General features: G+C 37.9%; 1 protein-coding gene across 3 annotated transcripts in view; it reads left to right on the top strand.

The window, feature by feature from the left end:
• PYROXD2 (pyridine nucleotide-disulphide oxidoreductase domain 2) overlaps window positions 1-21,164 on the top strand; it is a 374,632-nt gene that overhangs the window by 168,967 nt on the left and 184,501 nt on the right. The gene's annotated exons all lie outside the window — the stretch shown is intronic.

Below are 21,164 nucleotides of genomic sequence, written 5' to 3'. Positions count from 1 at the left end.
CTATATTACTTGATTCATCGACCATTCTACCCAGCTTATCAAATGTATGGGTACAGGACAGGTAAGCACAGTGAATATTATGGCAAGAACTAGTAACCACAAACAGGAGATGCAGCATGCGCTTCAAAAATACAGTCCAACAAAATTCACCTCACCACAGTCCATGAACAAGCAACATGAAGAAGCAAAATGAAAATAAAAAATGGCAGCTGAGCTAGCGGAAAAAACTGAAATTTAATAAATTTAAAATCAACTAAGAACTTTCATCCCAAAAGAAACAAGGGACTTCCTCAGAGTGACACCCACCAGCTTGCCCATAATATTTGTACAACTTTCCACCAATCAGATGCTCTCAATAATGTTAATTGATTAAAAACACATACAAAACAAAAATGCTTAAATCACTTGTAAAATTATAATGTAATATCATAGAATATCATAAAACATGCATTCATACATACACTTAAAAGTCCATTTCTTTATAAATATCTATAATTTAAAAAAAATAATAATTATAAGTAATGATTCATCCGCTGACAGGTACCATAGCAAAACCAATAATACATTATAATATAAATGCATATGTACGTAAAATTTAATGCACATATGTAAATGATGCTAATTTAGTTTAAACTATTCGCCCTCATCTTCAATACACTTGCCATAGATACTGAATCATTAAGTCCTGGAGATTGGCAAGCATTACACCTCAATTGCCAGATTAGATGAATTTCTTAAATTCAAGTGTGTTTTCTGGGTCACCTCTTCTTAATGACCGAATGACCCTATTGATCACAAAAGATCTGAATTTCTTAAATTCATGCAGGTAGTCACATGCCTATAAAGGGCATTATGCATGTTTTATTATAGTCTATGATATTCTATGCCTTGTATACTTTTTAACTATACACAAGTGTATAAATATGCACAGCCAATAAAGCCTCTCCTGCCACCTTATTGTTCCCCACTCATTCCCTTACCTTATCTTAGCTACAGTGTATACCCCTCTTTATCTCAGTACTTGGCTGCCAGGAAAGCAGTGCATGCCTCAAATGTGGTTATCTGCTGTTTTTTATCTGTATTTTGTTGCTTGCACTATTTCTGAATAATAATTCTCTTTTAAATGTCTGTTTGTTTTTGGGCTATTTTTAGGTTTTAGGCATAACTGGGCATAACAATGAAGCTACAAACTAACACCAATGCCATGGAGTATAAAAGCAGAAGAATTGTTTGTTTGTTTTTTGGCTTTTTTCCGGGTAGGTCGCCACAGCGAACTCGGTCCGCTAATGATTGGCAGCTGATTTTCAACAAAGGCACGCCCATTCATGCATGCCTCCACGCAGAAGACGCTCTAGCTGAGAATCGAACCGGACAGCGTCTTATTGTGTGGCGACAACGTTACCGCAGCACCACCACCACGATAGAATTTAAATCGACCACCAGTTTAAAAAAAACTTTTGGAGACGATTCAAAAAAAGAAGAAAACTCACTTTATTATAACCAGATTAAACACTTTTGTTCTGCAACCTGGAACATCATCAGAATATGTAGGGAATCAACCATTATTCTTTTTAAACATGTCTCTCAAAAAATAGCTTGTCAAAATAAATAAAACATAGCCACTAATGCATTAAAAAAATTAATTCAAATCCATAGAGATATTAGTAAGCCCGTATTTTCCCAATGGGGTAAGAAATATGTTCCACTGTTAGGCACAGGGCTAGGGATGGGTAATGATATCTTGGACAAAGATGGGCACGTTTATTCTTCGCCTTTGGTTAAGTTTAATAGAGTTTGTATTATTGAATATAATGATTGTGCAAAAAAAATGTAGATATTATTAACAGGAACTGGAACATTATTAGCTAATTTCCATTGTATTCAAATATTTTAGGATTTCATCCTTTATTTGTATTTAAAACTGCAAGTAACTTTAAACAATTTATGGAGTGTAATAATAAACACTGTACAACCACTTCAACAATGATGTGGAACTGCAAATATGGTACATGTAAACAGTGTTCCTATATTTTGGTTGACAATCAAGTTATGTTTGGCATGCCATACACTCTCCAGGTCTCAGTGAGATGGTTTTCATTTCCCCTTTTTTAAGATGCAGTCAATTCAACTGGAATTATATACTGATAAATTACTATTTATTATGTGTTAGTGAATTTTTTTCAAGATGTTTTGTTAGCAAGACTTTATTATTCATTATTTTACTACTTATGATATATGTGCATAGATTTGGGTTACGGAACAAAAGCGCTCAATCTGGTTATAATGAAGTGAGTTTTCTTCTTTTGTGAAGTATTTCCAAAAGGGTTTTTTTAAACTGGTGGTCAGTTTAAATTCTGTATTCTTCTGCTTTTATACTCCACAGCATTGGTGTTGGTTGTAATTTAGGTTTTAGGTATATTATGTCTTTGCTCTAGTTAACCAACATGTTTGTGCTTTATGTTTTATGTGGACTTCCTAACATTTGTAAGCCAACACATTACTTCAGCAGGAGAGTTGCTATTAGAAGGCAGACAAAGGTACAGGAGGAGCTGTCTGACTTGCTTACAGATCGGGACAATATGAAAGTACTGCTATAGTGGCCCCATGACATTGGGGGGGGGTGTGAAACTCATGCTTTTTTCAATAGTCATGCATGGGTAAGAAGGAAGGACGTCATATAAAATCCAGCCCACAGCAAACTAAAAACACCAAACAGGTAATGCTACAAAGGGATGGAGCATGCAAACACTTGCTTAATAATAAAACTCAAAGCGGTTATTAAACATAGAGACAACTGTGAGTTCTCTCAAAGCGACTTGTACAAAAAGACAAAAGACTTTTTACATAAGCCTCCAGACCTAACAATACTGGATAACTACTGATAAACTTTTAAACCTTGCAAAAATACCACCTAAACCCTACCAAATAACACTAACTTAAATATTGCTAAAAAATTAAACTGACACTTCTTCCAAACAATCATAGCACTTTAGAACAATTTATCAGATAACACAAAAGATATTCCTTACTACACAATAAATACTACCCCAGAATTCTCACTAGAACTAGCCCCAACAAAAGCAATATATACTTTCTCAGCTAAAACTTATACTTCTGGCACCCGACCAAATTCCAGCGGAGTATTTAAAACCATCATTTGTGGCCACAGCCTCTTCAATATCTGTAGTCGTAAACAGGTATATTTCAGAATCCTATGTTCCTAAACTATGGAAAAAAAATTATTTTTCCCTCTCCACAAAGATGAAAAATCAGTACAATTATCAAATTACCATCAAATTGCCATACCTTCAACCATGTCAAAAAATTAAAAAGATGTATACACCTTCAATTACTCTTCCCCACCCAATATTGTGTTCATCCCTCCCTCAGTGCCATTGCAGTTTTATTGTCTTTACACAATACAATAAATCAACACAGACATGACACTCTGAAAGTCTTATCCATCTTCTTATACCTAGCTAAAGCCTTCAGTATGGTACACCATCCTATAATGCTACAAGCTATCAGATTTAGGCCTGCTACCTCCTCACTAATGCGCTTTAAAGATTACATCTTTTAGAGAACACAATATGGTAAATGGCAATCATCCTACTCATCCTTTTTACCAGTGTCTATTCAAGTTCCTAAGGGTCAATCCTAGGCCTACGTGCCTTCAATATTTTTTTAAAAATCATCATACTGCTGTTAGCCAGAGTTCTCATATCCAATATGCAGATGATTCTACACTAACATGTGCTGCTCTAAATATTTTCTTTCTTCAGGCCCGTACACAGCCATCATACTCCTTTGTTGAGCCTTTTCTCAAGCAGTGCAACATAAAACAAAAATCTTACTACTCACACCAAAAAACTACAAAAATCAAAAAAGTACATTCACTATATCATCTGCACAAATAAACAACACCTGGGGTTGTCTCACCTACTAAGCTACTCGGAGTAATCAAAGATGACAGCGTAAAGTTTGATTTGTACATTCAAAATACTATCAGAAAAACTCATTTAAAACTCTGACTTCTTTATAAAGCATGCCCTTATTTCTCTTTACACAACAGAAAAAAACACTGGTCTTACATACCTTCTGCCAACCCTGTCTTACACCTCACTGTCATTCACAAACATAAACTCATCTCTCTTACATGAATTGGAGCAATGGTGCAATAAAAATTCCTACATTTGCAAATAGTTTCCTTAACAAAGCATATCACTGCTGTTCAGTCAGCCTGCTCAACTGGATGGATTTCCCCAACTACCTGAAATATAACCATTTTAAACTGGTCCATTGTATTCATCACCATGCAGAAAAATATCAGAAGATTAGTGTGGACAATTCTGGGGATGAATGTGTTGGTAGGACGAATCTGGATACCAACTTGCATGGTACAAATAAGTTTGATGCTATGGTTGTTCCATACAATCATGGTGCCCCTGATCTAAGATGAAGTATCAGGAGAGCTTGGAAAGCTGTATTTGATGCTGACTTTCAGAATAGACTTGGTCTTGAGCCCAAAGTGGTTTATAGCAGGGGCAGGAATATGGAAGAGATTTTAAATAAGGACACTGGTATGACTAGGAATTTGTCAGTATCCAAGATGCACAAGTATGGTAGATGTTCAACATGCAGGTTCATCAATGATGGACCGTATGTTCAGGTAGATTCTTATGACGACTTTGAGGTGTCCAGGGCACTGCAACTGTAACACCAAGTTTGTGGTATACCTGGCTACATGCACCTCATGCCCCACATTTTATGTGGGGAAGATGGTTAGGAGGGTGCATGTGAGAATTATGGAGCACAATAGAGACATTAAAAATGCAAAAATAACTAGTGGTTTATACACACACAGTGTTGTTTGTGTTAATTTCAAAAAGTTTATTTTCTTTGTAATCGACAGAGTATACATCAATGCCAGGGGAGGTGATGCGGATTTGTGTTTGCAGGTGAAGGAAATGGAATAGCAACTAAGGTTAAATGCCAAGGTTGAACCAGGCATTAATGAGTCCATTTCCATGGCTGGGGTATTAAAAAGGAGGGCCCGATGTGCATAAGTGTGTATAAATTTAAGTGTGCTTTAGTATACTTAAAGTGCTTGCAAGATATTTGAAAGACATCAAGAAATATTTTTGAAATGTGTATATGTTACATGCTATGCATTTCAACATCAGCTGAAAATTCATTTTAATTCACAAGTGCTTCAGTAGCAAGAATTGTGTTTTTAGGGCATTATGTTTGTGTATTAACATACTAGCTAATTTTACCTGATTCAAAGTATTTTTATATATATTTTAACAGTTAGCATTTTTATAAAAGAAAACCTTTTTCTATGCTAAGGGTTTAAGGATTTAAATACCAAAGTCTTTTTTACATGTTAAACTAGCAGGATATGATGTCCATGCTTGGTTTCTCATTTAAATGCATTTCGAACTGCACCGATATGACTCTGATGATGACTGACTGTTAGCAGGTGAAAGTGCTCAGTCTGAGATGCTGTGTGCATGTTGATTTTTTATGTGTCATTAAAGGATCATTTTGTCTAGCTATGCATTGGTTTGGATTTCTTATTTCATATTAATGAACATATACAGCTATCAATACATTTTAACGAAGAAGATATGTTTCTTGCCATGAGAAATCAAACTCAAGGTTGCTGCCACATTCTTTTTATTTTGTATATTAGAGAATGTGACACCTAACCCAAGGGGGGCATTGAAAGATCATGTAGAGGTAAGAGAGTTGTGGTGGCAAGTAAATTTGGATGCCACAAACTCCCCAGGGATTAATGACAATGTATCCATAGTTCCAGTGCTAAAAACAAGAGCTGATAAATATTAGCATTCTATCTTGTTTTTGTGTGCTTTTTAGGAATAAAGCAATTTTATGTTGTATTTTAAAATAAACATATGATAGGTTGGTTATTTAAACTAAGCTATACCCAATAACTCTCCCCTAGACTAAGTTGAAAAGCTTTCCCTTAAAATGTCAATGGACCTCATATGAACTTGTCTGTATTCTCCTCCTTTGACAACCTGGATAGCATTTTTAGTTTTTCCTTTCTTCTCTTATCTTCATTACATCTTTATACACTAAACATACTGTATGAACAACAATCATACAGTATGTTACTACTTGCTATACTTTTAATTGTATGTCTACACCACTATGCTTATGTAAATATCTTATGCAATCATATGTTATTATCTGCTACATTTTATAACGGTATGTGTAAACCACAATGATCATGTAAATATGTTATGTATGGTATGTTAGCAATTTTTTTCTGGAGCTATTCTTCCTGGGCCTCCACTGAAAAAGGACAGCTTTGTCCAGTCGGACCTCCTCAGTAAACACATCTAAAATAAGTAAGCTGAATGTTATATGTTTATATTTAGCTTTCTTGATTTTTAATATATACAATACCTTTGGGAAAGTTTTATTTGAGTGTTATACCTTTAAAACCTGATTAAGCATATTTTATGTTAGGGGAGAATCATTTAAAAGCAGCATTTGATGTGTGTAGTCTAGATTCTGATGAAGTCTGTTGCACACAGAAAAAAAAGCTATAGTGTGCATTACACAAGTTTAAATAATTTTGTGGTATCTGCCTTCACCAGCAGTGCCTATTTTTGGATCCATTTTACAGCTAGTGTTTTCACTGGTTTTTGTTTGGGTTTCTAGCTTTTTTTCTCCAATTTGTTGAATTGGTCAGTTAGACTTGTTGACAGTAAGGCAATGACACTTATAGGGAGGGCTAGGGTAAATGAACACTTGTTTTTTGTAATATATGACAATTCCTAGAGGAATGTAAAGCAGTGATGGGGAAATGCATATTCCAAGCAAGGTAAAAGCATGCTAATAGCAATAGCTTTCCTGACACCTACATTAAAAAGGGGTAAGGTTTTGTAGGTAACCTTAAACTGTGTCAGGACTGTTGTTGCTGAATTTATGGCTGCAATGATAGTATTTCTTCAAATGTTATCTCTAGGTCTCTTTGCTGAGTCATTAAGGGGAGAGGCTGTTTACTCTGGTTTATTTATAAATGGTGAGAAGACCAGTTCTTATTGCTGGCAGCATATAACATAACTGTGGATCTCTTGGTATTGCAGGCAAGTTTGTTACAGTGGAGCCAGTTCCATAAAAGTTAAAATCTTTTTGTGAGGAATAGTTTATATGTGCAGTAAGTGATAAGATCCTTTGATAATTATATCTCTGTATTATAGAAAGATCTCAAGTAAGATCATTAATGAACAAAAAATAATGAGATCATAAAATATAGCCTTGTAGTATACCAACATGAGTGACAGAAGGGTGTGAAGGGGGTTGCTGGATGAAATGTTGAATGTTATGTTGTGAAGATAGCTTTTAAACCATAAACAAATATTGCTGGAGAGGTTACATTTTTTGAGCTTAGATAAAAAAAAATTATGATCAGTGCATTAAAATGTTGTTTTAAGTCTGATAAGCACAACACCCAAGACTTTACCTTTTTCCACATTATAGCCATTTTGTTAGTTTATGAGAGGATAGCAGTGGAGGCACTGTACTTGGGCCTGGAGCCATGTTGCCTGTCAGAGAGAATGTCACACTGTGTAATAAACTGAACTGCTCTAAGAGATGGCATTTTTGGGAAAGATACTACTGTGGTGTGTTTGATTAAATTAGGAAATACATTGAGTGTAACTGGCTGAATATGTAAGTGTACCAGACAAATGTTGTGCAGCAAGTTTAAGTGAGGGGGAGGATAGCGTAGCAGTGAGGACTTTGGTTGTGTGAAATTGCATCACCTTTGTCTTTCACTTGCCTTAAAGTGGAACGAGAGGTGCAAGGAAAGAATGTAGAAGTTGAACAGGAGGGGCAGAAGAGATGTCAAAGAAGGTGCGGATGTCCAGATATCTGGTGTTGCATATGGTGTGTAGCATTCCTTGTACTACTTCAGGGAAAAGGTTTTTAGTGGTTTACTAGTTTTGACAATCTTACAATCGACCTTTGTTTTTACATTGTTCCAAGTCTTATTTTTTGGCAGACGGGGGGGGGGGGGTTATTTTCCAGTTATACCAAGCTTGATTGGTTGTTTTAACCAGGGTGTTCACTTGACTTTGAACCCCCCCCCCCCCAATTTTTAATGGCTGAAGTATCTTGGGCAAAGTTGTAGCTAGGTCAGTGTATAGGGGGGGGGGCTACTATAGGCCCAATGTAATGGAGGACATAATCAACAGGTGCCAGTGGTATAGCAGTGCCTGACTGGTGTTCTGAAATGAATGCTAATAATGCATTTTCAGTCATGAGTAAAGCACTTTGTGTGTGGTAATTTAATTGTTGTTTTTCTTTTCTTTTTTGTCCTCAGCTTTGAGTAGGGTGTGCCAGAGAACCTAGCTACAGTTCTGATATTAGGGCCTTACTCTCTGTGTAGATAGCCTATGAGAAAATGGAGTAGCACAAGGCAAGGTACATTCTACAAAAAAGATCTTCAGATAAATCATCCATAATTGTTCTTATTCTTGCATAGTTGTGGGAGCTTTTCTGAGTTTTTAGTTTCCAAATGAAAATTATATGATTATGGTTGCTAATGCTGTTTGGTAGGATACAAACAGTGAAGCATTTATCAGAGAAATTTGTTGGGATTATGTCAAGAAGTGATAGCTAGTTTGTGGTTAGGGTCAAATTGTTGGCTAAAATCATGTGGTTATTTTGGATTTTTGAGGTCCAGTGAAGGCCAGGTTTAGTTGCCTAGTATAGTTAGCTTGCTTTATTTGTGTGTGTGTGTGTGTGTGTGTGTGTGTGTGTGTGTGTGTGTGTGTGTGTGTGTGTGTGTGTGTGTGTGTGTGTGTGTGTGTCGGGGGGTATACTGTGAAGTATTGCTTCCAGTGCAGTAATGGAGGGCAGGAGGGCTATAGTCTGGCTGTAAAGATTTGATGTGTTTACAAATGGTTAAGAGGATGAGGGAGGATGAGGTCAGTATCTAGTATGGAGGCAGGACTGCATACAAGTTTACAGTCTATTGTAATGTATTTATCTACCAGAGTGGTTACTCCACATATGTGTCTGGCCCCACATTTGTTATTATTCAATCGGGTATAGTTGTCTATGATTGAGGGTGGTATCCATGGGTTCTCTTTTAGTTAGGATTCAGTTATAATTAATACTGAAATAGTGTTGTAATCAAGATTCAAGTTGACCTCATTTGTTATTTTTTGCTACAGATATTCATATTTGCAAATGTCAAATGAAAAGGACCTGGGTTTAGATGTGCATCATTGGCTAGTAGCAGTAATATAGTCAGTGGAAGTTGCATGTTGATATGAGAGGTGAATACAGTTTAAATCTGGAGTTTGCAACTGATATAAAAGACAGAAAAAGCTGGTTGTGAGAAAAGAAAACTGCATGATAAAAGAAAAGGCTGAGAGCAAAGAGGGAGAATATGGCAACTTGCTAGTGAGTAGTAATAGAACTAAATAATATGTAATTTACATCAAAATGAAAGTACTACCTCTAAAAAAGTTAGAAACTTGACAAATTATTTACACAAATACAGTTCATAGTAAATCAGCAATTATCAGAACAGTGCCATTGCACTTAAAGTATACCAGCTGTAGGCAGAGAATATAAAAGTAGGTTATACTAAATATTGCAGTTTATATACAGTAGTCCTTTGAGTTGCACAGAGTAAAGTAAAAGCTGTAATGAAACATTGCCTTATCTTAAGTAAATCTCTCTGTACATAGCAAACCATAGTATCATCAAATATATGTAAGATTAAGCAGCTGCACATAAAAAAGCAATGCTAAGACTTGAATTCTGTACTGAGTCCATTCTGCTTATCAAAACTAAACAACAAACAAACAAAACTGGAGATGCCAGCTCCCCTTTAAGAGACTAGAGGAGCTGGACACTTTGATAATGATAATCTCTGGGACCATTCCATTTGAGAAATATGCTTGTAGTTGTTAATAACAAAGGGATGTTGCATTGAATTTTTTTGTTTGACAAGAGAAGAATGAAAGGATGAGTTCTTTGGAACCAAGGATGCTCCCCTGGAAAGTAACGGATTGATAGAAATATTTCCTGACTCTAGTGGAAAGATGATAATCAAGTAAGAAAGTGAGCTGTCCATCATGTCCATCACAAGAGGAGTAACATTTGTAATATATGAAGTAAGAACAGCTTTTTTACCAAATAATACTGTGATGTACTTTATTTTTTCATTTAGCTTGACACAGTTTTCAGTACACCTGTGCACAGTTCACCCAATCTGGAGATGTTTGAAATCCATGGATAAATCCATGGATAAATGGATAATAGTGCTCAGTTTGTATTCATTGGACGTATTGTCATCCACCTCTGGGATATTGGCTGGGATGTCTGAAAAATAAAGATTGAAGAGTAAAGGCTCAGAACTGAACCCTATGGTACCCCACTAATTACAATTTCAAATTCACAGAGGGCATCAGCAAGTTTCACAACCTGGATCTGTTGAATAACAAGTTTGTAATCCAATGGACAATGTAAGGTTTTTACATTACATTTATCTAATTTTTCAATAACATTAGCAGGGGTGATAGTGTTAAAAGCCAAGGCCAGCTGCATATAAGAAGAGTGAACTGAGTGACTACTGTCCACAGCCTCTTTAACCTTTTAAAAAAATCTTACTAGATTCAGGATACAGGACCTGAAGTTCAACAAAACCCAGCTAATTGGGGTCTAGATCAGTTAAGTTGCTTACATCCACATTACTGCATGTTATTATGGCATGTTCCATTGCTTTGCATGTAATGATTGTGAGTCTGATGAGCCTGTAATTACCTGGGTACATAGAGGGCTTACCCTTGTGCTGGGAAATCACAGTGGCTTTTCTCCAGGCATCAGACTATAATCATATGAATAGGCTAAGATTGAACAGTTTAAGTAGAGACTTGGAAAGTGCTTACTTGGCAGTGATAGGAATTTAGCTTGGTATAGTGTCTAGTTGCATGAAAATGTTATTTTTAGCTTTAACAGGGATTCTGAGACCTGCTCCAAAGTAATTTCAGGGGTAATTACATTTTCAGGGTAGTGAATGTAACAATATGGGTAGACTGGGTAAATGTCACACGGAATTTCTCTGCTAGGATGTTGGCTATATCCTTGGGATCTGTATATGTGATGTTATACACATGAGGCCGTACATTTTTGGTTATTATTCCATAATTTTTGAAATTCACAAACACCGACAATAAATTGTAAAATCCACAATAAAAAGCATCAGGACCCAGAAACAGCAACTAGTCCAACTTTATTCGCTAAAACAACCACGATTAGCTTTTTCATCTGTGATAAACAGACTTCAAGAGATCACAAACAGCAAAAAGGTAAACAAACCAATGAATTCAAAAAGACGGCTCGCACCAGTTGCAGGCAAACGTTTTATTCGAAACAGTAATGAAAGCTTGTAAGCACTTTCGTCTCAAGTTTAAAACCATGCAGGAACTTCATTAGATAAGCTAAGAAGAGCTAAAGCTGCATTTAAATAAAGCAAGGCATATTACATCATTTCCTCTTTGCAAGCTTAAAGGGAAATCATGCATTTAACCAAAGGCTATGGTCCTGGATATAAAATATAAAAATGTGCAATTGGTGCGAGCCATCTTTTTGGATTCCTAGACTTCATCAGATGAAATACACTGGAATAGTCCACCATATTTAAAACACATCCCATCATCATGTGACTTCCAATGAATCACATTTAAAGAGCCCACACATGATTATAAGCATTGTATAATGCATCACATAATACTAACAGAACCACTTAAAAACATGCTTAGAAAACTAAACAGCCATTAAAATAATTATTAACAAATATATAATATATATATAAAACACTTATCTCTGAAAAGCTTAAACTTTAAAACTGGCTGAACAGCTATCAACTCATTTAAGCCTGGACTCACACTTGTATTATATTTCAATTGCCACAGCAGTTCTTTTTTATCCAAATGCAAATCCCAAAGGACCACTTCTTGGATTTTCAATCAACTTCTCCAAAACAACGAATTTAAAACAATGTGCAGGATGTAATTTAATGTGCCTAGTCAAAGCATTTCTTTCTTGTGCTTTAGAAATGGCATACACGTGTTCCCATAACCTATCTTTTAATGCCCTTTCCGTCCTGCCCACATAAAAAGCAGTGCAAGACTCACATAGGGCTGCATACACCACTCATTTTGTATTGCAGTTATAATTACTTTGCATTTGATACATCTTTCCATTGATAACATATGCCGGGCACATTTTATATAGGGGCAAGCTCACAAAACCCACATCTTTTCATAGCAAAATCTTAATTGTCTAAGGGAGTAGTAACAGGCATTTCCAATAAATCTTTTAAGTTTTTACTTCTCCTGAAAATTATTGTTGGCTTGTCTCCTAACTTGCTAGTCAACTCATGATCTTCCCTAATAATTACTAATTTTTTCATAATTATTCTTCTAACCTCTGCTTGATCTAAAGAAAAAGTGGTGATAAAGGAATTCTTTTATACTTGCCAATCAGAGCAGAAACAGTTCCACTTATTCAAGTCATTACTTCAGGCTCCTCATTATATGAGGACTTCCCCAGCCTACTTGGGGTGTCAACTGTGGCTTTAAAATAGGTACATATGCGTTGTTCTGTCTTTTAATCATGACTTCATCTATGGCTGAATCAACAAAGGCTTCAGGATATCCACGTCCCAAAAACATGGATTTTAACAAAAAGCATTCCTTCCACAAAGTCTAAATATGATAATGTCATTCATGCTTTCCAAACCAACTGTCCTTTTAAAACTGCCTTTTTCTGCTGAAGAGGATGATAACTTTCAAAATGTAAAAAAAAATTTGAATATGTGGGCTTCCTATGTATTTTAGACACCAAACACCCATTGGTATCCTTTCTATGTGCCACATCCAGATATGCAATGGCTTGGTCATAGGTTCATAGGATAATACTAGGCTATTGGCCTGGAGGCCCTTATAAACCTAGCCAAGAATTTCACGCATGTTCACACCAAGTCAGCACATGTTTTCCCTGTCCAGCAGGGGCACAGGTGGGATCCAAAGGGTATATTTTCTGTTTCCCATCCAGTTGACCAGGTTCCTCTTAAAGAGGGCTGGTGAGGTACTCTGCTTAACATGGAGAGGAAGTCTATTCCACAGATGGGGGAGTCATTGGGATACAAATCTAGCCCACCAAAAAGTTCTGTTAATGTCACAGACCAGTTTGAGACCTTGCATGTGGGTTGTGTGCGTGGAGTTTGACTTATGGATATGCAGCAACTCCATCATGGCTGAGTCCGAGGCAGGCCTTGTATGCCAGACACAGGTCACCTCTGAGCAGTCTGCATAAGACTAAGTAGAGGGACAGGACTTTTAGCCTATCTGTATAGGATAGGTGTTGGAGACCCTGGATTTTCCTGGTCAGGAACCTCTGTGGTCTCTCCAACTGCTGCATGTGCTTGGCAAGGTACATGCCGCAGGGGGTATTGCACTCCATAATGGGTCTGATAAGGGAGGAGTACAGGGATGTTATGACCTTCCTGGATGAAATACCCTTACTTATGAAGTGGGCCATGTAGAAAGCCTTCCGTACAGTGGAGGCAACTTAGTGGTCAAAAGTCAGGTTGCTATCAACCTGGGTGCCCAAGTCCCTCATGACTGATTGCCTGCTTAGTACATTGTTATTAATGTGATAATTAGTGGGGACACCATTTCCCCCAAATTGAATAATGATGCATTTCTTAGCATTCAGTTTGAAGTCATGTTTCTGGCACCAGTCATTAGTTTGGGTAAGGCCCTCTTGGAGGATGTTCACATCACTAGCGGAATTTATGACAGTGCCCAGCTTACAGTCATCTGCAAACCTGGTCAGCCACAGACCACTGGATTTGCCTTGCATCTCAGAAAAATATATCCCAAACAGTAGAGGCCCCAAGACTGATCTTTGGGGTATGCCACTTGTTACGGGTCTACTACAGATGGTTTCCCCTATTTTGACTGAGTGGATTCTATTAGTGAGCCAGTTAGCTATCCATCTGGTAACATATGGGTTGATGCCTAGCTGGGAGAGTTTATCTATTATGCCTGGGTGGGGAATAGTGTTGAAGGCTTTGGCTAGGTCAAGGTGCATGATCTTGCCCTCATCCATGGCTTTGGGGACTGTTTCAAAGAAGGTGACCAAGTTTACCAGGCATGATCTGCCTTTGACAAAACCAAGCTGTGTGTGATCAAGCATTTGGAGGTTGCCAATTTGTTCCATGGCCTTGCAGATCAGGCTAGTTAGGCTGATTGGCCTATAATTGTCTGGGTCAGTGGACGCTCAACCTTTGTGTAGAGGGATGACAGTGGCTGTCCTCCATTCTGCTAGGCCAAAGCTGATGCACAAGCTTTGGTTGAATAGGGTGCCTAGTGGTACTGAGAGCTCTTGCCTGAGTTCATGTAGGACACAGCCAGGGATGTTGCCTGGTCCCACGGAGGCTGTATGTTTTGCCTTTGAGAGGGCATTAATAACCTGCTCCCTGGTGATGAGGGAAGGGGGGCAGGTGCTGGGGATGTCCTGGTTTACTGATGGGACAGGAGGGTGAAGTTTTCACTGAACTTGTCTGCCAACAGGTTGGCTATATCTATGGTGTTTGTGTATGTGATATTCTTGACCTCCACTTCAGAGCAGATTTGGGAGTTACCTTTGAGATTGTGGATGTATGCCAAGAAGGCCTTGTGATTGCCCTTAGTGGCTGTGGCCAATTTGGACTCAGAGTTAGCCTTAGAGGATTTCACCAGTGACCTTATTTGCTTGTTCAGACAAAGGAGAGATTGCTTCCAACTTGGCACCTGCTCCTTCTTGGTCCTGGACAGCATTTTTTTCCTTTTATTATATAGTCTGCTTATTGTCACTGTCCACTAGACAGGTTTACCCTTCCTTGAGGAAGATGATTTGGCCCTGTTCGTTATTGCCTGGTCCATGCAGCTATATAGGTGCTTATATAGTTTTTTTTGGTGCAGGCTTGGACATTAGTGCTTGATTCAACTGAAGGGATGGTGGCTGTGAAGATGATTATACCTGTTCTTAGGAGGTTGTAGTCAGCTTTGGAAAAGTCTTTTTTAGTTGACTCTGGCAAGGGGAGGGGGGTCAGGGGAGATGGTGACTTCAAAGTGATTGCTTTATGTTTGGATCTTAACAAGGAGAATGACAATGTAGGAGTGCTACAGTGGCTATTCATGTTGGTTAGTACCATGTCCAGGATAGTTTCACTTCTTGTGAGGGTATCAACCAGCTGATCATATGCATTAGCATTGATGAAGTCAAGAAATCTCTAGACATTCATGTTTGAGCTAGAATAGGTCTTCCACTGTATGGTTGGGTAGTTAAAGTCACCCAGGATCAGGGTAAAGGGTTGAATCTTGGTGGATTCTAGTAAGTCCAGATAGGTGGAGTGGGACTCCTGAGTCATGGTTGGGGGTCTGTAGCTAGCTTTGATTTGAATAGATGTTTTGTCAATAGTTAACTGCACCTGGAGTGGCTCCTGTGCATCATACTGTTTGACCAGCCTAGATGTCTTTGATAAATATTGAAACTCCACCTCCTTTGGCTTTGTAGCCCTCTGTTTTTGGTCTGAAAGTATGGTAGGACAAGTAATCTGGCAAGGCTGGGGTACTCTCCATAGTTTTGAACCAGGTTTCAGTGACTGCACAAATGTCAGCATCTTCCAGGGTGAGGAATGCTTGCAATAAGTGCAGTTTCATGTTAAGACTCCTAGCGTTTAGCAGCATGTTCTTTAAATTTCATTTAGAAGAATTTTTCACATTGGTAATTTGTCCTTATGACTTTGCCTAAAAAAGGCACTATGGGGGAGACAAGAGCCTTTGCCAGAAGCCTGAAGCCCAGTGGAGACAGATGAAGGCCATCTCTGGCAAAACTTCATGGTCTGTCAGTCATGTCCTCCCAGGCTGTCAGGTACTGGATACCCTTGGAATAACACCAGAAACTAAGCCAATTGTTAAAGTCAATAATTTTCTTTTTGTGCTGAGGCATCATTCTAGGTGACGGTAGGATTCTGCTTAAGGCTAGGGACATACCTGCCCAGGACACATATTCAGTGAGCTCAATCATGTCTCTCTTCATATAGCCCAGAGGTATGTCTCAAGTCATTCACACCAACATGGACTATGACAGAGTCATGAACGGTACCTGTCGTTGAGAGACTTAAGTGCGTGGGTGATATGGTGGATACTAGCACCTGACAAGCAACTTACCGTGACTTTCCCTTATCTAGTCTGGTGAGGGGCACATCTGTGTGTCTCATGATAGTCACCTATGACTAGTATATTGGATTTGTGGCTGGGCCTTAGAGACTGTGAGACACAGGCATGTGTACTATGTGTGGTGCTTGGTGCAATGGGTTGTGATGTGTATGTGTGCTTTTGCCTTGGAGGTCTCTTTTGTTTAGGTATGTTTTTGTTGAGAACCTCTACATATGTAGGAATATACTGTACAGATGTGGGTGGTGGTAGAGGTGTGGTGTTTGTGCAGACAACCTTCTCAGTGGCAGACATACTGGCTTGTGATTGAGACAGAAAGGATTCTAGGTTCTTAATGTAATTGCATCTTTCACATATTGTGTTCCTAGGTGGTAAAAGAAGTGGGTTGCCCCTGTACATGAGGCAGTTGCTGCACTGCCTCAGGATGCCTATATCAATAAGACTAGCAGGAGAAACCACAGGAAATTGTCGGTCCATGGTTGTCAGAATCTGTGGAAGAGAGGTAAAGGATGGTAGAGTGGGTACTATCAGGATACTATCAGGATAGAGTACCTATAGGTGTGAGTAGGGCTGGACAAAATCACAGTAGTTGCAAAAGAGGGCATCAGTTACACAGGAGTGCTGGTAAGAGAAAAAAATGCAACTAAGACCTCATAATGGGTGAAAACAGAGCAGCTGCAGTGGGAGCAAACAAGTGCAACACCCTGCAATCACAGGGTTTAAATACCAGAAAAGATGGAAGAGTCCAGAAGCTGGAATTATTACCCAGTCCTGCTAGCCCCTGCTCTTTCAACCAATCACTAATGCTAGAGAAGGTCAGGCAACCCTGTTACTCTCACTAACAGCAAAGACAAGACACTACCAGCAGAAGATGGCTGCCAGAAACACAGGAAACTCAACAAGCAAAACAACCAGGACTGGATGACAACAGACCTCTATCAAGACTATGCTACCTGACTAGAACACAGAAACCTCACCTGTCATTCACCTCAAATGACAATTTTAGAAAACCAGTACAACTGTTGATGTATTCCTTGAAACTCGAAATTGCTTCCTGGTGTCCTGTCTATATGAGAGAAATGTCATCCTGGTACCTAGTGTTCATGGTCCAGGATTCTTTGAAGCTACTGTTAAACAAAAACTTCTTCTCCCAGGTAGTCATAACTGTGTTGGCATAGATGACACCTCAAGCTGCACCCATGGCCACACCTTTTGTTTGCAGAAAAAAGATGGTTTTCAAAAAATATGTAATTGTTATACAAAACCAGTTCCATAAGATCACAAAGCAAATTGATTCTATCTTGATCCAAATCCGAATGAAAATGTAAAAATTATGCAAATCTTTCCAGTCCCACATCATGTGGGATCACCAAATACAGATCTTTTATGTCGGTTGTAACAAACAGGCTAAGAGTAACTGTCCTCACATCATGTATAAATTGCCAAGTCTTTTACCAAGTGCTTCACCGCTTGAACATATGGTTTCACCTTAAAATCCAAGTACTTTGCAAAAGCTGACATGATGAAATTCCTAGCATCTACAATTGGACAAAATGGCAGATTAACTGTGTCTTTGTGGAGTGGGGAATTCCAAACATTGTGGGGGTCTTTTATATATAAATACTCATATTCTTCCTTCTGAATTGTCTCTGAAATCTTATATAACCAGCACTTCCAACTGACGTTTTTATGGAAAATGACTTTATATGACCTACAACCAAGCATTTCAACATCCATGCTTCCAGTTTCTTCAAAACCCTTTCCAGCCCCAACATGCTCAATTTTTGTATGATCCTATTATCAAAGCAGCTATTGTGATTTTCATCATAATTTTATTTCACCTGCTTTTTTCATCCAGAACTGTGAATATGTCTTCATCTGCAGCCATCAGAACTATAAGTACTGAATCATTTTTATTAGAGATAAGCATATCACTAAAACTAGGGACAGACACTTGGTCAGTATTGCATCTAGAGCCCCTTATTGGCATCCTAAATGTAATACTTTTTCTGCTGCCTTATACACATGCTAAGAGTTTTAACATTAGTGACTGTTGAGATTGTGCACCTACACATACTGCACATGATGGCAGTATTCCACTCATTCCAATACATGTGACTGATGCAAGCTTCCACACAGTACTTCACATTATTTTTCTTACTAAAAATTGAAAAATTAAACATTCCTATACCCACTTTTCAGTAGTACCACTTCAATTGTTAATGACTGGTAAAACATTTGCCATTTCACTTGAATAATTTATGGTGGGGCTGAAGGGATTGGGTATGAAAGTATTACATGAATGCTGTTATATCTGCAGAGACCAAGCATATACCTTGTTTCCAACAGGCTTGTCAGGTTGTTGTTATATAGGTGATATATTCCAGCTATACAACATGCAGGCACTTTACCTAAAAGAAAGATTCATAATGCTCATTGCTGGAGAGATACCAATAACATTCTGGATCCTGTTCATCATGCTGTTCAAAAGATTGATTTGAAAGGACTAGCTCACATGAATCCTGGTGGTGGTGTTATTTCTGGAGCATGACTTTGCATTCTTATGGGGCAGTGAAATCCATCTGGGAGTTGTGAAAACTATGCTTTCAGAACTATTGAGTAATGCAACTTGAGTCTATCAATCTGATTTTTTCTTGAAATGACTGCCATGTGCAGTGTGGTACTGCAGAACAGAATGGTCCTTGACTTTACCTTTGCTCTAAAGGGGGTATGTGTACACTCATCAAAACAGAGTGCTGCTTGTTTATTCCTGATAACACTGGTGCCATTTGTAGTCACCTTGAAATTTTTAGAAAGTTGCTGAACTGTCTCATGCTAAAAAAGCTGACAGTTCTCATTAAGCATGGTTAACTAATCTCTTTTCTGGTTGGGGAAAAGTTATTTAAAATGCTTATGCTAATTGCTATCATAATCTTATTATTAGGACTTATTTTATTTTTGAAGCTTTGGTTTTTAAACTTCTGGAATTCAGACAAACGTATCAAATTACAAAGTATAAGATCAATAAGCATGAATCATTGCCACTAACCACATTAGTTGGCAGTTATAGTGAACAAAATGATGAAAATACAGTGTTGCTAGATTTAGTAGATTATATGATAATTTGTTCAAGGGGGAATATGTGACCAAAAGTTGCTGAACTCCCTTTATTCCAGTGAAATATAATAATAATAATAATAAGACCACATTTGTAAACCAAATGTATAAGCATTGCATGTGCCGTGAACAGAAGGAAACTGCAGGTTGAGAATGTCTGATAGCAAGTGAAAGAGTGTCAGTCCATCTGGAAATCTGTAGCCATTGTCCAGTCCTAATATATATATATATCTATCTGTATATATATATATATATATATATATATATATATATATATATATATATATATATATATATATGTATCTTGAGGGATGCGTCATCGCTTCAGATGAGGGAATGTAAAGGGACAAGTTAAAATGAAAGAAAAATTTTACTGTTTGTACTTCAAGTACATTTTCATTTCAAGAAGAATTCATTTGTGGTTTAGTCTGTTTTTGATTATTTATTTTTTGCTAACACAAAAGTGTCAATATGACAAGTGTAGAAAGTTCTTTTTTGGAATTCAGAACTTGTGCCTAACATTAAAAGGCACAGACAGAGAGTCAGGTGATCTTAGTGAGCAAAACGAATGCTGTATTGTTCATTTCTAATTGGTCAGTGACTGTATTTTGTTTGTTACAATAATGGTGCATTTAATCAGAAACAGTATTTTTGTTTCAAATAGCAGCAATGAATGGTTGATCTCAGACAAAATATCCATTGCTACTGATAGAGTCCTGTGGTTTGTATAAAAGCAGACACTTCCCAAGACTCATCCTGGGAGTGGTTGGGATGGCAGTTAGAATGAAGCATGTGATGTTTCTCTTTGCTGTTCTAAGGATTCTACTTAATATGATAGAATACCAGAATATCAACAACCAGATCCATCCATGCCTACCAAAAGTAACAATGATTGAAATTACTATTCTAAAAGGAACAGATGGCAACTAATCTATTATCACTGACTGACCTATTAAAACTGAGCAAGTTGCATGTGGAGTCACCCTTACATAGACCCTACTTGTAGTAATTTGCCTCATTCCACATCCTAGAATTATTTATTGCTTATTTATTACAACTGAAAGACCATATGAACATGGGCATACTACCTCCTCCTCTTTCTTTGTTCCTGTGTTTCTTGAAGTTGTAATATATAAGTTTGGAGATGCCAGTGTTAAAGATCTTGACATGGGTGAAGTAGAAAGCACAGCATCCCTGAAAAAAAGTTAAGCAAAGACAAAAGTGCTAGACAAAATTACTTGTTCTTTCCTAGGACATGTTTTAGTTTCACTAATGTTAGCCTGGTTGTACAATTGGCATGATGGGACTAGTGGTTGATTTTTTTTATTGTTTAATTGTACATTTTTTGTACTGCACTGCCTGCTGACCATCAGCTTTCCTGCAATCTATTGGTCCACTTGTTCCTTACAGAGCATGGCTGTTCCCATCCATCAGCCTAGCAGCCATTAGGGCATTTCTAATGCAGCCTTTTCCATCCTTTGGTAGTGATATGGGCTCTATGTTACCAGGGAGGGACTGCTCTTCCCCTGATATTGAGGTTTACCCATTCCTGCACATGCCTATACAAAGATTACTGTGTAGCCTGAATGGATATCATATCTCTCTCTCTCTCACACACACACACACACACACACACACACACACACACACACACACACACACACACACACACACACACACACACACACACACACACACACACCCCTGCCACCACAGCCCTCCTTCCCAGACAAACATGCTTATGTAAGTCACATGTCTGTTGCCAAC

Source organism: Protopterus annectens, chromosome 14.part0 (genome assembly GCF_019279795.1).
Source record: "Protopterus annectens isolate FY-2018-M chromosome 14.part0, PAN1.0, whole genome shotgun sequence".
In the NCBI taxonomy this organism is placed as follows: domain Eukaryota; kingdom Metazoa; phylum Chordata; order Ceratodontiformes; family Protopteridae; genus Protopterus; species Protopterus annectens.
Note: the sequence above shows the minus strand (reverse complement) of the source record. Positions and strands in the feature narration are given on the sequence as shown.